Source organism: Heterodontus francisci, chromosome 2 (genome assembly GCF_036365525.1).
Source record: "Heterodontus francisci isolate sHetFra1 chromosome 2, sHetFra1.hap1, whole genome shotgun sequence".
Lineage (NCBI taxonomy): Eukaryota > Metazoa > Chordata > Chondrichthyes > Heterodontiformes > Heterodontidae > Heterodontus > Heterodontus francisci.
Genome location: NC_090372.1, coordinates 115,904,246 through 115,925,584, shown reverse-complemented (window position 1 = coordinate 115,925,584; position 21,339 = coordinate 115,904,246). Strand labels below are relative to the sequence as shown.

The following is a 21,339-nucleotide window of genomic DNA, read 5'->3' as shown; positions in this document are numbered from 1 at the left end:
ATAGGTTGCAAATATCAAAAATTACATGGAAGTGTATGAATTTATTAATCTGGATGTTTCTTCATCAATAGGTAGTCTTGGCCAACAAGGACGTATTACTCTTCTTTCTGTATGTTTGTAATTATGTTTGAAGATAGATAAATCTTTCTTACATGGAAGAATCTTTTGTGCTATGTTACAATGTCACCAAAATAATTTTGTGTTGATATTAAAACCATTAATTAGGAAACATATGTTAAAAGTCATGTCTGTGAAATACATTAGCAGGTGTGCCATAGGTGATGACTTAGCAGACAGTAAGGGAGGCTATGATTAAAGACATTAATACGGTCTATCATTAGTTTGTTTGATGGTAATATTGTTTGTTTTATCTCTTACAGAACCAAAAAATTTTATCTGAGAAACCCAGGAACACATGAAAATAAAGCATTTGGATATTTTGACCTTAGTAAACAGTCTAGCAGAGTACCAAGATCTCCAGTGCCCCACCATCCCATTGCACAATTACTCTTCCCTGCTGCTCTTGTTGTTAAAAGCAATTATTTCAGAAAATAGCTATAACTATTTATTGGCAGTAATTCCTTTCTTGTTATACTGTTAAAAAGCTACAGTGCTTTGTATGAAAATAGCATGATCCAAAAGAATTTTCTCTTAGTTAACTCAGAACAAACCAGCAAGTTGTTATGATCTGGAATGCACAGCCTGAAAGGATGGTGGAAGCAGATTCAATGGCAATTTTCAAAGGGGAATTGGCTAAATACTTGAAAATAAAAACATTACAGGACTATGGGGAAAGTAGCAGGGGGTGGGACTAATTGGATATCTCTACTAACGAGCTGGCACAGACATGATGGGTCAAATGGTTTCTTTCTGTGCCATAAATTTTCTATGTTTCTATCTTTTTTCTATGATACCAAATTCAATAGAGAAGTGGAAATAGCAGATCAGAAATTGCAGTGAGTTAGGCAAAATAAGTATACGTGCAGAACAATTTTAATTTTAATGCAAAGTGCTGGAAATGGGATAGAAATATAAGCAACAAACATACTCCATGAATGGTGTTAAAATATCTAATGATCAAAGGGAATCAGGCCAAGGATTCTTAGTATCTGCAACACTAAGCCTGCCTAACAAATGCAGACCACCAATCCAGAAAGGCAACAAAATGTTGAAATGTATTGTCACAACAGTTGAATATTAGTCAGAGAAAGTTGTCAAGCTGTACATTGCTCTAGTCAGACAACACCTTGAGGACTGTGCCTACTTCTGGAAACTGAGACAAAGGGAGACATCAAATACTGGAATTCTCAACCTTGTTTTCAAATCCTTCCATGGTCCCCCTCCTCCCTATCTCCTCCAGCTCTACAATCCTCTGAGATATCTGCACTCCTCCAATTCTGACCTCTTGAGCATCCCTGATTTTAATCACTTTACCATTGGCAATCATGCCTGAGTTCTGGAATTTCCTCCGTAAAGCTCTCCACCTCTCTTTCCTCCTTTAAGATGCTCCTTAAAACCTACGTCTTTGACCAAGCTTTTGGTCTTCAACCCGAGTATCTTCTTATGTAACCCGGTGTCAGATTTTGTTTGATAACACTCCTGTGAAGCACTTTGGGACATTTTAATGCTTTAAAGATGCTTTACAAGTTGTTGTTGTTTTGGAACTAGTGTGGAGAAGGGCCACATGGCTGATGCCTGGGGTCAGAGCTCTGAATTATGAGGAAAGACTGGTGAGACGCTGCCTTTTCAGCTTAGAAGGGAAATGTTTGAGACATGATCCTATAGAGATATCTAAGATAGTAAATGGTTTTGAAAAGGTTAAGCTGGAATGTTACTTTACATGATGGGAGTAAGTCAAAGAGACACAGGCTCAACCTACTCAAAGATAGCTTTAGGACTGAAATGAGGGCGTTCTCCTTCACACAGAGAGTGATCAACATTTGGAATGGTTATCCCAGTGGAGCGGAGCAAGCGACAACCCTAAATGCATTTGAGAAACAATTGGATGCTGAAATGGGGACTTAAGGGATGAATTGATATAGAACAAATAGTTATTTAATGATCTTGTGATAAATTAGCTAATCTCAGCAGGGACTCATTATCCTGAGGCTAGGCATGCAAAAAACTATCTCCTGAATGGTTCGATTGGACTAATTAACTATGAAGACTGGTTAACTTAGCTGGTGTACTGGAAGACTGTTGGTATCCATGGAACATATTTCATTCTCTTGAAGAAATGAGAAAAACGGGAAGAAAACTGAAGAAACATAAAGGAATGATTTTGACCTCAAATAAAATAATTCAGAAAAGGTACTCTCCTCCTTAGCATGAGTTACATCATTTTTCTGCCTCAACTGTCTCTCCTGCCATGTTGCCAGAATAGTCTGCAGCTGTTGTCCACTTCTGTTACTGCCCAAAAGAAGATATGATTCACACAGAGGAAGTTGGGCAACTGCTATGAGAAGTGCTCACTTTTCTAGTTTAATTTCATGTTACTATAGACATTTAATTATCTTAGCACAATGCTGTGTGCTTTTGTAGCTTATTTTTCCATTCTTTTCCTCCTTCCGGATGATATTGACTTTTTTCTGGGATATGCTTCCGCAGATGCCTCCCCCCCTCTAGAAAATAGTCAATGTCTATGCTTTATAGGTGTGTCTAGACAGTGAATATAAGCTTGTCCTCAACTGATGCCTACAGATGTATCTCCAACAGGATCATGAGCTAGTGATTAGGAGTGGAACCATGTGAATTTCCCCAGGGCTGCTGAGAACAATTATTAAATGCATATAATTGCACTGGTTCAGTATGGACAGGAGACAAAACTTAGGATCTTCCCCATCTGCATGGCTCAGTTGCTCAACTGTCTTAATCAAGTGAACTATCAAGGGAGCTTTGATGGTGTATACTTAACTTTTTGTTAGCTTCTTATTAATTACATAAATTCAGAGTCTGGACAAGAAATGATCTGTACACTAGATATGATTAAGATGTAAAACAGGAAATGGACACTGTACAGTTTAAGTCATCTTATTAAAGCAAAATTTGGTCTGCTCCCACTCCATGCTGCTACCCCGTGATGGAAAGTGCGTCTGTGTAGATGACAGTTGAGTTAAGATTGGACTTGGTTGTGATGCCCTCCACATTCCCATACACTACCAACATTCACTGTGGCATTCATGGAGAATCTGGCCACTGAAGTGGGCTACCAGAGGCTGAAACAATCCCCCCACAGAACAGAAGGGGATAATAGAGGAGAAAAGCAGAAATTAAAAAATAAAAATTTCTGAATAAATGATTGCAGAATGACAAGCAGGGAATATTGTACATTGATATCCATTTGTGTGCAAATCCAATAAAAGTCAATTCTTGATAGACCCAAGTCTTTTTCAAGATTATTTATCTCTTGGTTGTAGAATGGAATAGTGGTTCTTGTAAAATACAATCCTGGTAATAAGCAACTTTTTGCCCATATGATTTCTTCAAATTTCAGTAAGAGTTTATGAAAAGTCAAGGAAAAGGCTTATTTCTGTTTTAAAGAGAATACAGAATGCCCTTTTAAACATAAAGTGGAAACCCTTACTGGTTGACCTCTGAAAATATGTAGTTGTTCAGATCTGGTTCCAAGTTCAGGAAACTTTGACCCTTTCAGTGGCATTGACCTGAAAAAAAGACTGAACTCTTGAAAGGCTCACAGCTCCATGACCTGCAATTTAAAAAATTATTACCAGTAGAGGAAAACAGGTTTGGCACATGCTCACCTCAGAAAAGAAATCAAGATGCACAGTGTTGAAAGAGTACTTTTGCTGCATGGAAACATTGTGCCAAGGTAGCAGCTGTTCAAATAATGCACAGTAGTTGCCCTGAGGACACTGCATGCAAATGCCACCATAGTTTAGATTTTGTTTTTGTCTCACTTAAAAGCCCAGTGTGAAATCCTTGTAGATCAACAAATGTGGTGGATCATTATTATAATTATTGGGGGAAAATGTTGAAACGTGTAAACATAAGCTTAGAAAAAACTGAGACAATGCACAGCATTGGTGTTTCCAAGTAGTTTGTGTGTCCCATAGGCATCAAAGACACCTGTGTGTGGATGAGGAGTTTAAAGGCTTCTTTCCAAGGTGATTCTCTGTTAAATACGCTTATCACTCCTACTGACAGCTAACTCCACTAAAAGGTAACTGTTTCAGATTTTCTTTCCTCTAGGATTTTAGTTTGACCAGAAAGACGATAACTAGCAATGAACTTTGGCAGATCAACTCAAAAAAAAAAGTGCAAATAAGTAATGATTTGGATACTCTGGAACAAGTTTGCAGCAGCTACATATATGGAAACCTACAGATTTAGCACATACATATGCACTAAGGCACATCTACATACACACACATAAACACACACAATGAAGAAAAGGACATTTTTCCAGTTGCAGTATTGAAGCTGATGCACTGCAAAGTTTGCAGTCCCATAGAAGCTGGAAATGGCCACTACCACCAGATCTTCCAGTGTCAGCTCTTACTTAATATTTAGGATTTAGATTCAAGCACTGAGAGCTTGTCAAAATGAATGGTAGAACTGACCAGTACGATAAATTAATGGTTCTGGTACTAGGATTGCATCTCAGACAACATGAATTCAAATCCCAATATGTCAAATTGCGAAATTAAATTTAATGTATTTGTTGATTTGTGGTCTAGTATCAAAATTAATTACCACAAAAGCTGCTGGATTATTGTAAAAACCCAACTGCTTCACTAATGCCCTTCAGGGAAGGGAACCTTCCAACCTACCTGGTCTGTCCCATATATGACTTCAGTCCCACACAATATAGTTGACTCTTAATGCCCACAACTAGGGATGGGTAGTAAATACTGTCACTGTCACCCACATCCCAAGAACAAGCCTTAAAGGGCTGTAGCTGAGGTTTAAAAAAGAGATGTAGCCACTTAGAACCATAGAAAAATTATGGCACAGAAGGAGGCCATTCAGCCCATCATGTCCATGCCGGCACTTAAAAGTATGTGACCACATGTGACAAAAGCAGTGTCTGATAAACACTAGTTTTGGGGAAAAGAAATGTACAGATAGAAAATAGAGTTGGTGGGCAAATGATGGAATGGTCCAGCACCCAAACATCCTGGTTATTGACCGCTGCATGAAGTGGGTGCAAGCAAGATTGCCCGTTTTTGGCACTCCAGAGCACCCTCCCCAGAGAGTGTCTGACAGGAAGCATCCAGTGTCAGTACTGTAGAATCTGGGAACAGACAAGGAAGATACTGGAATGCCTTGATGCCTTGGAATGTCAAGATACAACTATACAACATAACCATATACCAGTTCAATGGCCCAAGTATTCATGCCGCAAAGTGCTGTCTGTCACCATGATATATATATTCACTGCTGGCCCCTGCCAACCTTTAAAGACAACCTTAAAGTTCTTTAATTGTTTACCAGGCATAGCCATATTCTACAAAGGCACACATTCAAGCTTCAATGTACAATTGAAAATCTTGGTATATTGATATTCTAAATCAAGTTAACACAGCCAATCATTCTGAAAAAACACAGTTTTGTGTTTTATTGTCAATTACTGTCACAGAGGATAGCCTGCAAATTGGCCACAGCTATCATTGTACATCCTCCTTCAACTTACAAAATCACTTTTCTCCTTGCACAATTGAAAGGGAACAAATCCAAACCAAAGAGGTCCCAGGAATTACAAGATATTGTCACCCTTGGAGAAGCCTACCAAAGACTCCTTACCTTTAAAGGGTATTTGATAAAGTCCCAGATAAGAGACTGTTATATTAAAGTGAAACTCATGGAATTGAAGGCAAATTATTGACCTGGTTAGGAAATTGGTTGAGTGGCAGTAGACAGAGAGTGGGATAATGGGCAGGTACTCTAATTGACTGGATGTGACTAGTAGTGTCCTGCAAGGATCTATGTTGGGCTCTCAACTATTTTTTGTATTTATTAATGACTTAGATGATGGAATAGAAAGCCACATATCCAAGTTTGCCGATTCCACAAAGAGAGGCGGCATTGCAAGCAGTGTAGATGGAAGCGTAAAATTACAAAGCGATATTATTAGATTAAGCGAATGGGCAAAACTGGGGCAAATGGATTTCTGTGCACTGTTACGACCAGGTGAGGAAGGGGTCTCAGGCTCCCCTCTGGCCCCTTTCCCGGTTTGGCCGTAATAGGGTTCAACTTTTAAAAACACAGTGATTTAATTTCACCTCAGTGTGTCCTTACACACTGCTCTCTAATTGTAATTGTAAATGAATCAATCAGACAGGCTTTCTTACGTTTAAACAAGAAAGGTGTAAGTTTATTAACCTTATCACTCTAACTCAGTTAAAATCACTAAAAATACACGCCGCAACCATGCTAGCATGCATACAAGATAACACACATACAAATAGATAAAGAGGGGGAGAAAGAATATAGGGGGGTGTTTGGAGTAGTAAATAGAATTCAGTTACTGTATTTAGTTTGGATGTAATGTCCTTGATTGGAGTTAAATCTTGCAGTTCTTGCGGGGGCCCAGTGCACACTTTCAAACTTGTTTCGCCGGTACCAGTAGGCTGAAGAGGTCCTCTGTCATGAGACTTAAGCTGCTTCTGTGGATCCGTGGGACGTTGCTTGAAAGAGAGCGACAGGGAGAGAGAGAGGGGGACTGTCCTTCTCTTTGGTCTTCAAGTTGCAGTCTGCCCCAAACCTTTCTGTGAGGCACAATTCAATCAATTCCCAGTCTGACCAACAGGTAAGTCATGTGACCAGCTCTTTGTTTGAAACAGCATTGTCTGCGAGGATTGTTGATTTCAAAAGTTCTTCAGTCACACTCAGTGGGGGAGGGGTGGAGATTTGTCTCTTAGAAAGTCAGTGGTTCTCAATGTCTTTTGATCACCACTATTGACAAAACCCATCTCACTAATTGAATCAGTGAACACTCCCATTGTCTCTCTATGCAACTGTCTCTCGGAATGCAAATGTGCAGCCATGTTTTAGCTGTTCAGCTCTGTGGTCCTTTTAAACAAGTTATGTTCAATGTCCAGTATAAATTTCAAGTAGTGTTCCATATGGTGAAATTAATATGTTTCCATTTGGCAGCTGTAGTTTCCGTCACAGCACGCAAATGTAAGGTCATCCACTTTAGACCTAAAAAGGATAGATCAGAGTACTTTCTAAATGGTGAAAAGCTGCAAACAGTGGAGGTCCAAAGAGGCTTGGTGTCCACTTACATAGATCCTTAAATGACATAGACAGTTACAGAAAATAATCAAAAAGGCTAATGGAATGCTTGCCTTTATATCTAGAGGATTAGAATACAAGGGGGTAGAAGTCATGCCACTGCTACACAAAGCCCTGGCTAGATCACACTCTGTGGAGTTCTGGGTACCACACCTTAGTGACCTTGAAGAGAATGCAGCATTAATTTACCAGAATGATATCTGGACTCCAAGAGTTAAATTATGAGGAGAGATCACATAAACTAAGGCTGTATTTGCTGGAATTTAAAAGCTTAAGGGGTGATTTGACTGAAGTTTTCAAGATATTAAGGTGAACTGATTGGGTAGATATAGAGAAACTATTTCTGTCGATTAGGAGACATAGGAACATAGGAGCAGGAGTAGGCCATTCAGCCCATCGAGCCTGCCCCACCATTCAATATGATCATGGCTGATCTTCCACTTGAGTGCCTTTTTCCCACACTATCCTCATATCCCCTTATGTCATTTGTAAATCTAGGACCAGGAGACAACGGGCAGAATCTTCTTCACATATAATATTTTTGGTCACCGAGACCAGGAATGTGGGAAGGCCAATGGGAGAGCCTACAAGTATGTCCAGCTGGCAGCCCCACCAGGAGAGATGACCACTGCTGAAGAAGAGACAGACCTGGCGGTGCCTCAAAATGGAGGCACTCAAGGTTCCAAAGTCAGTTTAAAAAAGCAAGGCCCAGAACTGTGAGAGGCCTCAGAGTGAAGGGGCACCCCTCCACAAGAATGCCTGTGGCTGCAATTGAACTACTGAGCCTTGCGGCTCCCTGATACCAGCATTTCATTCAGCCTCTGATGGCCCTCTGACCTCCTGTTGAGAGGCTGGCTCTGATGTGTTGCTGGGCTCCTGGCACAGCGGAGGGCACATGCGACACTGGGAAAATGCCATTAATATCAGAAAATGGCCCTTGATTGAAGCCTTAATTACATTGACTGCCTACCCACCTCCGTGAGCTGATTGCTGATTCCAGAGGCAGCCTACTGCTGGGAAACCTGCCTGGAAGTGGAACCATGTAGAAGAGCCATCCCGATAGGGTTTTCCACTACTTTCCCAGTACCAACCCCCCACCACCCCCCGTCCCCGACCTCCCACCCCACCAACCATTTCCAAAGCCGTCTCTAAAGGACCAGGAAGATTCCAGTCATAGCCGAAAGATTAGAGCCAGCCCTTTCAGGAGTGAAGTTAGGAAACATTTCTACACACAAAGGATGGTAGAAGTTTGGAACTCTCTCCCACAAATGACAGTTGATGCTAGATCAATTGTTGATTTTAAATCTGGGACTGATAGATTTTTGTCAACCACAGGTATTAGGGTATATGGGGCAAAGGCGGGTATATAGAGTTCGAGGTCACAGATCAGCTATGATCTCATTGAAGGGCAGAAGAGTCTTGAGGGACTACATGGCCTGCTTCTGTTCCTATGTTTCTGAGAGCACTGAGGGAATAGGGAAAGGTGAAACAAGAGACCACCCCAAGTTTGTGCCCAGGTCTTGTTCTTCTATTTTTCCTTTCTCACTCGCATGTGCACAGGTAAACAAACATAAAGACCAATTATCAATGTTAAAATAAGTGGAGAGAAAATCATGGACAACATAATTATGATTTCCTAATGTGGGTGGCTGACAGGTGGGGCTCTCCACCAGTAGCATGATTCACAAAATCAACTGTATACTTTGCTGTCATTATAGGCCTGGAAGAGCAGCCTACCAGCACTGTCAGTAGCTCAGAATAAGACAACTCCTCACAGCACCTGCACTGCTTGCCAGCATAGCAACATGCAGCTCAGAGGACGCAGTTAATGAGTTTGAGGAGGTAGCATTGGGGGAGTTACAAGGCACAGATAAAGGGGTAAAATTATGCCTTTTTTTTCTTTTAAAGTGATGCTGGCAGAGGAAGAGTAAGAATCTGTTGCCTGGATTGCCACGTGGCTGCAATCCATGACTCCTTGAACGTTGGATAACATAATAGTACAATGAAATTGGACAGCTGTATCATGCTGCAGTTGCAACTCAGTGGAAAAAAGAGATGTAAGTGGAAGCCATTGTTATAATGCATCTGTCATGTGTTTGATACAGCAGTTGATACTGAAATGCTGGTCTGAAAGGAGATCAAGGATGAAAAATTGAGAAAGACAATGCCCTTTACTGAGATTGCCTGTAGGTGTTCTAGCAGAAGATGGCACAGCTCTGCAACTGGTTTCATATTGACTCACGGCTTGCAACAGCAATTATGTCTAATCATTGCCAGGTAAAGAAAGAAATTACAAATAGTTGTTTGGTAGTACAGAACAGGTGAAGCTAGCTGTTTCACACTGCTACTATGCAGTAGCAACACATGTGGTATTCACCAGTAACAGGATGCTGCCGTCAAGTCAAAAAGATGTCCTGCCTATCACACAAATGAGCAATGTGATATATGAATTTCAATGCCAGTGTGATTCTAGGTATATAGGCCATGCGTCCCAAAGACTGGCGGATCGTATCAAACAACATGTCCCTTCTGCTGTTCGTAATGGGCAAGGTACAGGCCGTACCAAACCAGCCCGTGCTTGCAAAACTCAAAACACAGTGTCTAACATTAGATGTTATTACGCAATTGGACAACATTTGCTAAATAATGCTCAGTGTTCTAAGAATTACACTGACAACCAATTTAAGATTGTCAGTCGGGCTTGCAGTGTGGCGCATTTGCGAGTACTGGAAGCTACATATATTAATACACAGGGCCCTGTTCTTTGCAGACAGAAAGAACATGCACAAACATTGCGCCTGTTTCAGCTAAACAAGATAAGTGACAGCCATTCGCTGGTTCATTTCTCAGGGCAATGCCTTGACCAATCAGAGTCAAGCTGCCTGGTGTAAATTTCAAACAAAGCTTGGCAGTCAACTGTCAAGCTTTGTAAACTTGTGCATTCTCCATGGCAACACCTCTACCAATCAGAGTTCACTTGCCAACCAATCAGAACTTTCTTCTCATACAGTATAAAGTTGTTGTTTTCCCTTACATTGGTATTCTTGCGGATTGTCCTGATGAGTGCAAGACGAAAAGCTTCGACAACATGTCTCTATTTTCAGCAATACTAAAGAAATTACAATTATATCGCATCCTCAGAATGTCACCAAGCATATTACATGATATTTCTTTCTTTCAGCTAAGAGGAGTGCTGCCATTGCCAGACTTGTAAACCGGCCTGCTCTCTCAACTGTGCCCCATCCAAATGCCATGGACATTGCTAATGACCTTATAAATGAGGTGATATTCCTCCTCTATCAAACTCTGGGATAGGTTGTCAAACTTTACATCTGAAATGTTAACTTATATCAATGTCCAGTGGTCCTGAAAATGCTATATAAATGCAAGTCTTACCTTCTTTCTTTTTTTAATCTGTTCGCTCCACAGATGCTGTCTGGCTTGCTGAGTATATCCACCATTTTTGTTTCATATTTCTAGCATATGAAGTTTTTGTTGTTGCTTTTGGTTTATGTTGTTTAATTCTACAGGTAATTTGTTTAAAAATCTTGATGTCACATATATTTAGAATCTGAGGAGACTTTGTTCTAGATTCTCAACTTGCTGACTAGGTGCAAAACTGGTGCTGTGGGTCGGCCACCCGTTATAGGAATGGCCTCATTTTCTTTTCTATTAAAATCAATGTCAATGAAAACCAGGCCACATCTATAATGGCGGCCTACCCACAACTCCAGTTTTACACCTAGTCAGCAAGGTAAAATTTATCAAGGTTGTTACGACCAGGTGAAAAGGGGTTTAGGGTTCCCTCTTAGCCTTCACCTGGTCTTACCGTAACAGAATTTAATTTTAAACACACCGTGTTTTTAGCTCCCCCTTGGTGAATCCTTGTTTACTGCTTTCCGATTATAAGGCAAAGAAACCAGCCAAACAGGTTTCTTAGGTTTGAAGAAGAAAGGTTGAATTTTATTAAACTTAAACTCTAATTCGGTTAACGCCTACGGATATGCGACCTGCCCACGCTAGCATACACATGTGATATGCACATGCAGATAGAGACAGAAAAGAGCAGAAGAAATAAAGGAGAAAGTTGGAGACAATATCTGAAGATGGTTTTGGTTACTGTTCTTCGAGCTCGCTGTAGAGTCCTTGATTGTAGGTAAATCTTGCTTTTTGTTGGGGCCCAGTATTCTTCTTAAACCTTGTTCGATGGCTTGTGAAGGCTTTTTTCTCTTGAGTGTCATGTATCCTCAGTGGGTCCAGAGGCTTGTGAGAAAGAGGTGGGAGCAGACAGGAGAGGTCTTCTCAGTCCAGGAGCAAAACAGTCTCTCTCTCAAGCTGTTTGTACAATTCAAAAAAACTCAGGTTGCCCAGCAGGTTAGTCATGTGACTATCTGGTTTGACCATGTCTGCTTGTGGATTCGGCCATCTTAGCAGTCTGCCTGGAATGTGAACTTCCTCACCTTCAATGTCTGGTGATCAAAGTCCATTATGGGTTGAATGTGTCAGGGAATGGTCCCTTGTCTGCAAAAGCACTGTCTGTTAGTATGTATATGTTTTTTCCAGCCACAGCTGATCTGTTTAACAAGTCATTTCCTCGCTCCAGCAACAGTTTAAAATCAATGTTCATATGACAAAATTAATATGCCTCATTCTTGGCAGGTGGGGGTCTGCATGACAGCATGTATTGTCCGAATGTGCGCTGCTGTTGGGGATCACTGCCCTTCTGTTAGAACAGAACAGGAAATTGAAAGGATGATCAGTAATATTACTTACGTTAAGACAAACCACATTCCTCTTCCTTGAAATAGTAAATGTGAGTGATTTCAAGTAACATCTGAATGGCTACCTTGATTTTTTGCCATAATAAGTTAAATTGCTGAGTACCCAAACATGCAACATTATTACCTGGAATATTACCTGGAATCACCACAGCAGAACAGTCTAATGCATAACGGTCCTAAATTAGGTTCCTTTCTCTTTCTTTTTTTTGTGCAAGATGGTATATTTACAATTAACATAAATTAAATAATAATTATAACCAAAGGATGTTTAAAGTAAAGGCATTCACAACATTTATCAGTGGAGGTACAATTCACTATTATATTGGGATCCATAGCAGCAACTTGGCTTAGTTATAACAACCAAGTTATCTAATCCCTTTCTCAGCTGCATATAATTTTAAATGAAATTTTTGGGATGCAGGCAACACTGACAAGGCAGTATTTATTGCCAATTCCTGGTAACCACAAGTCATTTAAGGGTCAACCAATTAGAACAGATTCAAATATAGACCAGACCTGGGTGGGAGTTGTGGGTCTTCCCCGAGGACACTGTGACCCAATTAGATTTTTACAACAATTTGGCTGCTTTCACGGTCATTTGACAAGTGCCAGGTCACTAGATATCAGATTTTTGAATTTTGCAGCATATTAGATTAGAAAGGTCAAAAACTGGAAAAGACCATTTCGCCCATTCCTTTAATATCCTAACTTCCTCATAGTTTACCTAACCTGTGGTGAGACTGCAGTACATTATGTTATTTTCATATGACTAAATCACACTGTCTTTGAGACATTTTTTAAAATAACGTTTTCTTGTTTGGGGATTTATTTTGTGCTCATTAAGTTAAGTGATCATTTACTTTGCAACCCATGAAGTCTCATGGCATCAGGTCAAACATAGGCAAGGAAACCTCCTACTGATTACCACCGACCACCCTTCTCAAATGATGAACCAGTGCTCCTCCATGTTGAACACCACTTGGAAGAAGCACTGAGGGTGGTAAGGGCACAGAAAATGCTATGGGTGGAAGACTTTAATGTCCATCACCAAGAGTAGCTCAGTAGCTCACAGAGCTGACAGAGTTCTGAAGGACCTAACTGCCAGAATGGGCTTTCAGCAGGTGGTGAACCAGCAAAAGGGGGATAAACTTACTTGACCTTGTCTTCATCAATCTACCTATCACAGACGCAACTGTCCATGACAGTATTGGTAAGAGTGACCGCTGTACAGCCCTTGGGGAAACAGAGGGTTAAAAATTGATCTGTGCCGTTATTCATGCACAGGGGGCACAATTCACGACCTGCCTATGCCTGTTCCAGTGGAGGTAGCGGCATGCAAATTTGGTGCTGACATCTTATTTACCTGATAGTAGCATTGGGCTGAGCGGCTCCTGCGCTGCTGGCTGCCTCTGCACTTAGCAGGAAGCCGAGCAGCGTTTGCTAATAGCACATGGTGCAACCAGCCTTCTGTTCTTAAAGATAGTCTGTCACTCTTAATGGGAAGTTACACTGAATGACAGGAGGCTACTTTTGAATACTATTACTGTAATTCTCAACAAGGAAAATGGAACACCAGGGAAAAGAGAGGTCTCTAGGGCCATGGATGAGGTGCTGGAGACATTAGTGGTAGAGATGGAGGGAAGGGGAGATGCCATGATTCCATGGGATGGCAGAAGATCCTCAAGGACAATCCTCAGAAAGGATCAGGTGGACAAGGAAGTCAATTCCTGGACTTGTGATCTGGCAGCAGTGCCAGAAGAAGTCTAATGACCTCACATGGGTGGTCAAAGTCAATGAATGCATCTTCACATGACATCTACCCACCACACCAACAACCTTTCATGTTTCTCAATGCACCACACTCCCATTATTCATCTATCAGCACTCCCTGATGCTCAGGACTCACGCATAACATCCACGTACTCTACCTCACCCTCACAGATCTACTGATGCTGCCAGCCTCATATCCACCTCTCATTATCTCCACATGCTTCCAGCTATTCAGTTGTGGAGGAAAAACACCCAAACACAGTGCCACACAACCACTGACCTCTTCCCGCTCTTTTGCAAAATGAGATAGCACGAAACAGAAGGGAGCAGAGCAGAACCAGCAGGGGACAAGGACCCCTGCACCTCCTGAGCCCGACAGAGGAAATGACTCTCCACATCATGGGGCTGGCTGCGACAGAGCCCATGGCATCTGGAATCACTTAGAACATTGAGAACAATGGAATGTTCTTGCCTTATGCCCCTTCTCAACCCCCAACTCACCCTCATCCTGCTATCTAGCACGACGAGCAAGCTGCTGATGGTGTGACCATGGACCTTTTGTTTTTCACGCCATCCTGTCTTCCCTCACCCCAATTTTCCCCTTCTGATTTTCTGCTTTCAGACACCCAAGAACTGCTGCCCTCCCAGCCACAGCAGTCCCAGTAGGAGGAGCGCAATACTGATGAAGTAGCACCTTCACTTGATCAGATGCACTCAGCCACCAGCTCAGGTCTTGGCACTGCGTGTATCTTAAAGGCTAGTATAGAGTTGGGATCAGCAAATGCTGAGTTGCTGAGCATGGCTAGGTTGCAGCCAGGCCAGAGGTAAAGGATGGCTTGTGTGCCAGCTGAGGACCTCGATGGGGTGACATACAGGAGAACCCTGATGGGCATTTGCACTGAGCTGTTGGGAGCATAGGCTGGCCTGCCCAGCAGCCTCCTATCACTGTCAAGGAGCATTGAGGAGTCTAGCTCCAACTTGGCAGAGGGTATCACATAGAGCTTGCCCTCTCGGCATTCTCTGCTCCATTTCCCTGTCATGCAGCAGACCCAGAGGCACTGCTGCCCTCATACCTATTGCGGCCTTTGTGTGGGCAAGTCAATCTAATCCTGTGCCCTGTGATTTGGCAGCAACACTCACTGCCAAATCCAGTAACTCACCAATACCTCCATAAAACATTCCAGAGTACTCTCAGACACCTTCAACAGCAGAAGTTCTTTAATATTACCTTATCTGCAAGTTGGGTGCCTGACCTTTAAGTAGCACTCGTGCAGGGCCCATCTTAGAGTCAGAGAGTCATAGAATCGTACAGCATAGAAACAGGCCCTTCGGCCCACCACGTCCATGCCAACCATAATGCCTATCTATACTAATCCCACCTGCCTGCATTAATTCCATATCCCTCTATGCCTTGCTCATTCAAGTACCTGTCCAGATGCCTCTTAAATGTCGCTACTGTTCCTGCCTCCACCACCTCCTCAGGCAGCTCATTCCAGATACTCACTATTCTTTGTGTGAAAATTTACCCCTTTGATCCTCTTTAAACCTCCTCCCTCTCACCTTAAATCAAAGCCCTCTAGTTTTAGTCACCCCTACCATGGGAAACAGACTCTGGCTATCTACCCTATCTGTACCTCTCCTAATTTTATATACCTCTATCATGTCTCCTCTCAGCCTCCTTCGCTTCAGGGAAAACAGACCCAGCCTATCCAATCTCTCTTTATAACTCAAACCCTCCAAACCAGGCAACGTCCTTGTGAATCTTTTCTGCACCCTCTCTAGCTTAATCACATCTTTCCTGTAGTGCGGCGACCAGAACTGCACACAGTACTCCAAATGTGACCTAACCAACGTTATGTACAACTGTAAGATGACGTCCCAACTCTTGTACTCAATGCATCGGCCAATGAAGGCAAGCATGCCATACAACGTCTTCACAACCCTGTCTACCTGTATTGCCACTTTCAGGGAACTATGTACTTGCACCCCAAGGTCTCTCTGCTCAACAACACTCCCCAGGGCCCTGCCATTCACTGTATATGTTCCCTGGTTTATCCCTGCTGCCCTTCTTAAATAAAGGCACAACATTAGCTATCCTCCAATAAAATAAAATAAAAATACTGCGGATGCTGGAAATCTGAAATAAAAACAAGAAATGCTGGAAATACTCAGCAGGTCTGGCAGCATCTGTAGAGAGTGAAGCAGAGTTAACGTTTCGGGTCAGTGATCCTTCTTTGGAACTCAAGTTCAAACTTGAGTTCCGAAGAAGGGTCACTGATCCGAAACGTTAACTCTGCTTCTCTCTCCACAGATGCTGCCAGACCTGCTGAGTATTTCCAGCATTTCTTGTTTTTATTAGCTATCCTCCAGTCTTCCGGGACCTCACCCGTGGCTAACGATGATACAAAAATCTCTGCCAGGGCCCCAGCAATCTCCTCCCATGCTTCCCATACCATCCTAGGATACAACTGGTCAGGCCCTGGGGATTTATCCACCTTAATGCGCTTCAAAGCCTCCAATACCTCCTCCTTTGTAATGTTGATATGCTCCAGCATATTGCTCTTCCCTCCCTTGAACTCACTAGCACCCATGACCTTCTCCACGGTAAATACGGACAAGAAGTATTCATTTAAGACCTCGCCCATTTCCCGTGGCTCCACACATAGATTGCCACACTGATCCTTAAGGGGACCTACTCTCTCCCTAGCTACCCTTTTACTCTTAATATACTTATAGAATCTTTTAGGATTCGCCTTTATCTTATCTGCCAGGGAGATCTCATGGCCCCTTTTCACCGTCCTAATTTCCTTCTTAAGTGTAGTCCTACATCCCCTATACTCCTCGAGGGACTCGCTCGATCCCAGCTGCCTATTCCTGACATATGCCTCCTTCTTTGTCCTGACCAGACTCTCAATATCCCTCATCAACCAAGGTTCCCTAAACTTGCCAGCCTCGCCCTTCCATCTAACATAAACATGCCGGCTCTGAACTCTTCCTATCTCACTTTTAAAAGCCTCCCACTTGCCAGATGTCCCTTTACCTGTAAACAGCCTCTCCCATTCAACATTTGAGAGTTCCTGTCTGATGCCATTGAAATTAGCGTTCCCCCAATTTAGAACTTCAACCTGAGGACCAGTCCTATCCTTTTCCATAACTATCTTGAAGCTAATAGAGTTATGGTCACTGGTCCCAAAGTACTCCCCCACTGACACATCAATCACCTGCCCATCCTCATTTCCTAAGAGGAGGTCGAGTGTAGCCCCTTCTCTAGTAGGGCCATCCACATTCTGCTTCAGAAAACTATCCTGGACACACTTAACAAATTCTTCCCCATCTGATCCCTTAGCACTAAGGCAGTCCCAGTCAATATTAGGGAAGTTAAAATCACCCTCTAATACAACCCTATAATTCCTACACCTATCTGTGATTTCCCTACATATATGCTCCTCCACTTCCCTCTGACTATTGGGGGGCCGATAGTATAATCCCATCAACGTGATCACCCCTTTCTTATTTCTAAGTTCTACCCAGATGGCCTCGCTGGACATTCCCCCCGGGATATCCTCTCTAAGTACTGCCGTGATGTCCTCCCTAATCAATAGTGCAACTCCCCCTCCTCTCTTACCTCCACCTCTGTCACGCCGGAAGCATCGGTACCCTGGAACATTGAGCTGCCAGTCCTGCCCATCCCTCAACCACGTTTCCGTAATATCTATAATATCACAATCCCATGTACCGATCCATGCTCTGAATTCATCTGCCTTACCTGTAAGGCTTCTTGCATTAAAGTAAATGCAGTTTAGCCTACCAGACCTTCCACGCTCCCAGTCCTGCCCCTGCCCGGCCTGCCTACTGAACTTGCTTGCTTTAACCTCTACATTTGCTTCAACTACCTAATCTGAGAGACTCCTACTTTGGGTCCCACCTCCCTGCAAGACTAGTTTAAACCCTCCCGAGTAGTACTAGCAAACCTCCCCACAAGGGTATTGGTCTCCCTCCAATTTAGATGCAACCCGTCCTCCTTGTACAGGTCACCTCTGCACCAGAAGAGATCCCAATGATCCAAGTAGCTGAAGCCCTCCTGCCTACACCAGCTCTTCAGCCACACATTCATTTGCCTAATCCTCCTATTCCTACCCTCACTAGCACGTGGCACAGGAGTAATCCTGATATTACAACCCAAGAGGTCCTGCTTTTTAACCTTCTGCCGAACTCCCTATATTCACTTTGCAGGACCTCATCTCTCTTCCTGCCTATGTCGTTAGTACCAATATGGACCACGACCTCTGGCTGCTCACCCTCCCCTTTACAGAATGTCCTGCAGCCACTCCGAGACATCCTTGTCCCTAGCACCAGGGAGGCAATATACCATTCTGGAGTTACGTTTGTGGCCACAGAAACGCCATAGAATCTTGCAGCTGAACGCTTGATCTTTTGTGAGTGACATGCGAATTTGTTGAATCAACCAGTAGGGCCATGTGCCATCATGATAGTATACATTCAGTCGCTTCCAGTGGTCATAGAGGACACCCGTACAAGTGCCCTTCTTAAGGTGATGTGCCATGCGGGACATGCCAGAAGCAGATGGCAGCATAGTGTGCACCCCCAGCAGGGCAATCAGCTTCAGTAGCACCATCTTCAGTGGAACTGCTGATCCAAATTTCACATCCAGCATCCTGTTTTCATACTGAGAACATCCTCCATCATGTTGTGAAGCACAAGCACCATGCTAGATTAAGAATAGATCTAACAAAAACAAGACAAATCCCAAGCGGCCAATTACCGCCCCGCCAGACTACTTTCAATCATCAGCAAAGTGATTGATGGTGTCATCAACAAAGTAATATCAAACGGCAATGATAACCTGCTCACCGATGCTCAGTTTGGGTTCCACCAAGGCCGCTCGGCTCCAAATCTCATTACAGTTTGGTTAAAACGTGAACAAAAGAGCTGAATTCCAGGTGAGAGTGACTGCCCTTGACATCAAGGCAGCATTTGACTGAGTGTGGCGTCACCCTAGGAAAATTGAAGGCAATGGGAATCAGGGGGAAACTCTTCACTGACTGGAGTCATATCTCGCACAATGGAGTTGTTGGAGGCCAATTTTCTCAGCCCCAGTACATCGCTGCAGGGGTGTGTCCTGGGTAGTGTCCTAGGCCCAACCATCTTAAGCTGCTTCATTAATGACCTTCCCTCCATCATAAGGTCAGAAGTGAGAATGTTTTCTGATGATTGCACAATGTGTAGTTCCATTCGTAATTCCTCAGATAATGAACCAGTCTATGCCTGCATACAGCAAGATTTGGTCAACATTCAGGCTTGGGCTGATAAGTGGCAAATAACATTCGCACTACACAAGTGCCAGGCAATGACCATTGCCATCGTCGAATCTCCCATCATCAAACATCTGGGGGTCACCATCAACCAGAAACTTAATTGGACCATAAATATTCAGCTATAAGAGCAGGTCTGAGGCTGTGTATTCAGTGGCAAGTGACCCATCTCCTGACTTCCCAAAGCCTTTCCACCACCTAGAAGGCACAAGTCAGGAGTGTGAAGGAATACTCTCCACTTGCCTGGATGAGTGCAGTTCCAACAACACTCAAGAAACTCAACAAAATCCAGGACAAAGCTGCCCACTTGAATGACAAACCATCCACCACCTTAGATATTCACTCCCTCCACTGCCAGTGCACTATGTCTACAAGATGCACTGTAGCGACTCGCTTATAATCCAGAAAACCAGATGATGAAGGATTGCACTGGAGCCAATCTTTACACTGTATCAATTACAGAGATACACATTACAAACATGCACCTCCTCACCACACAACCACAGTTTCAGTTTGTTCCAAAGGGCATAAAGTAATGCCCACCACCTATATATAATTAAACACAACTAATATACAATGAACACTTTCCTAGGCTTCTTCAACAAGTTCCCCTTCAAGTCACCACCATCCTGACTTGGAAATATATCACCATTCCTTTATCACCACTGGGTCAAACCCCTGGAACACCCTAGCTAACAGCACTGTGGGAGTAGCTTCACCACATGGACTGCAGTAGTTTAAGAAGGTGGTTCAGCACCATCTTCACAAGAGCAACTAGGGATTGGTAATAAATGCCATTCTTGCCAGTAATGTCCATATTCTGTAAATGAATAAAATAGAACAAAAATCATATCATTGGCATGAAATGGAATATTTTTTCCACTACTTGCATCTAGTATTGACACTCTTGGTCAAGTATACCAGAGGACAGATGTAAACTAAAGTCAATTTGTTCCACCCAACACTGCTTCGGTGAGAATTTTTTCCATCCTTATACGACCCATCCTTATAATCTCTTTTAGTGAAGTTGCCAATTTGTACCACATTGGAATTAATTTTCAGCTGTGTACCTGTACCCACTGAGTTCAGTCTGACCAAAAACATGTGGTACAGTGGCGCAGTGGTTAGCACCGCAGCCTCACAGCTCCAGCGACCGGGTTCAATTCTGGGTACTGCCTGTGTAGAGTTTGCAAGTTCTCCCTGTGACCGTGTGGGTTTTTGCCGGGTGCTCCGGTTTCCTTCCACAGCCAAAGATTTGCAGGTTGATAGGTAACTTGGCCATTATAAATTACCCCTAGTATAGGTAGGTGGTAGGGGAATATAGGGACAGGTGGGGATGTGGTAGGAATATGGAATTAGTGTAGGATTAGTATAAATGGGTGGTTGATGGTCGGCACAGACTCGGTGGGCTGAAGGGCCTGTTTCAGTGCTCTAAAATAAAAAAAATAAAGCAATCCCTTGAACAGAAAAAGGAAATTTTCATGTAAGCAGCTATGGCCATGGTCTGAGCCAACTACTTTTCAACAGAAGTAAAAATTCCAACTCAGGAGAAAATGTCTAGCATGTGATCTAGAAGAGAAGGCATAAATCTTGACTTTGTGTGATAGTATAAAATGGATGATAGTGAGTTGGCATCCTCTTTTACATCTCTTTGGATTTTTATTTCCACTGACTTCAATGGAAATAAAATCCCGACTTCTTGACATCCAATTTACATTATCGCACAAAGTCAAGATCTAAGCGTGGCCTTCTAATATAAATGAACTAGCCATAGAATTGACAGTATTATTTATTGTTTAGATTTTGTCTGTCTATGGGAACATGTTTCTACATGACTAAAGCTGCAGGGGAGCACCCAGAGAATGTTTTAGTAAGAGACGATCAGGACCTGCTGGTCCCAACTGACGTGACAAACAATGGGTTTCGGTCTACTTACCTTTTGTTTGTTTACTTTGTAGCCACATTTAATCTGTGTTGAAAAGAAAACTGTGACCAGTGTGTTCATGCTCTGATATTTAATGTGACAACTCTGAGCGATGGGTTTATGGAATAGGAGCTGGGCAGAACTCAGACAGAGGAACTCTCCAGAAAATATTTGCGAGTTAAATCTCAATTTTTGATTCTTTGCACCAATGTCATACAATCATACACCCCTGTCAAATTATATACACTTTCAATCTTCCTAGCTCAGTCATCCA

General features: G+C 42.7%; 1 long non-coding RNA gene across 2 annotated transcripts in view; it reads left to right on the top strand.

Moving 5' to 3' along the window:
• LOC137379858 (uncharacterized) overlaps window positions 1-3,375 on the top strand; it is a 30,809-nt gene extending 27,434 nt beyond the window's left edge. For both annotated transcript variants that reach the window (XR_010976927.1, XR_010976928.1), the window contains one exon: window positions 381-3,375. This is a non-coding gene — a long non-coding RNA (uncharacterized lncRNA). The remainder of the gene's footprint in view (window positions 1-380) is intronic.
• The last annotated feature ends 17,964 nt before the right edge of the window (window positions 3,376-21,339 follow it).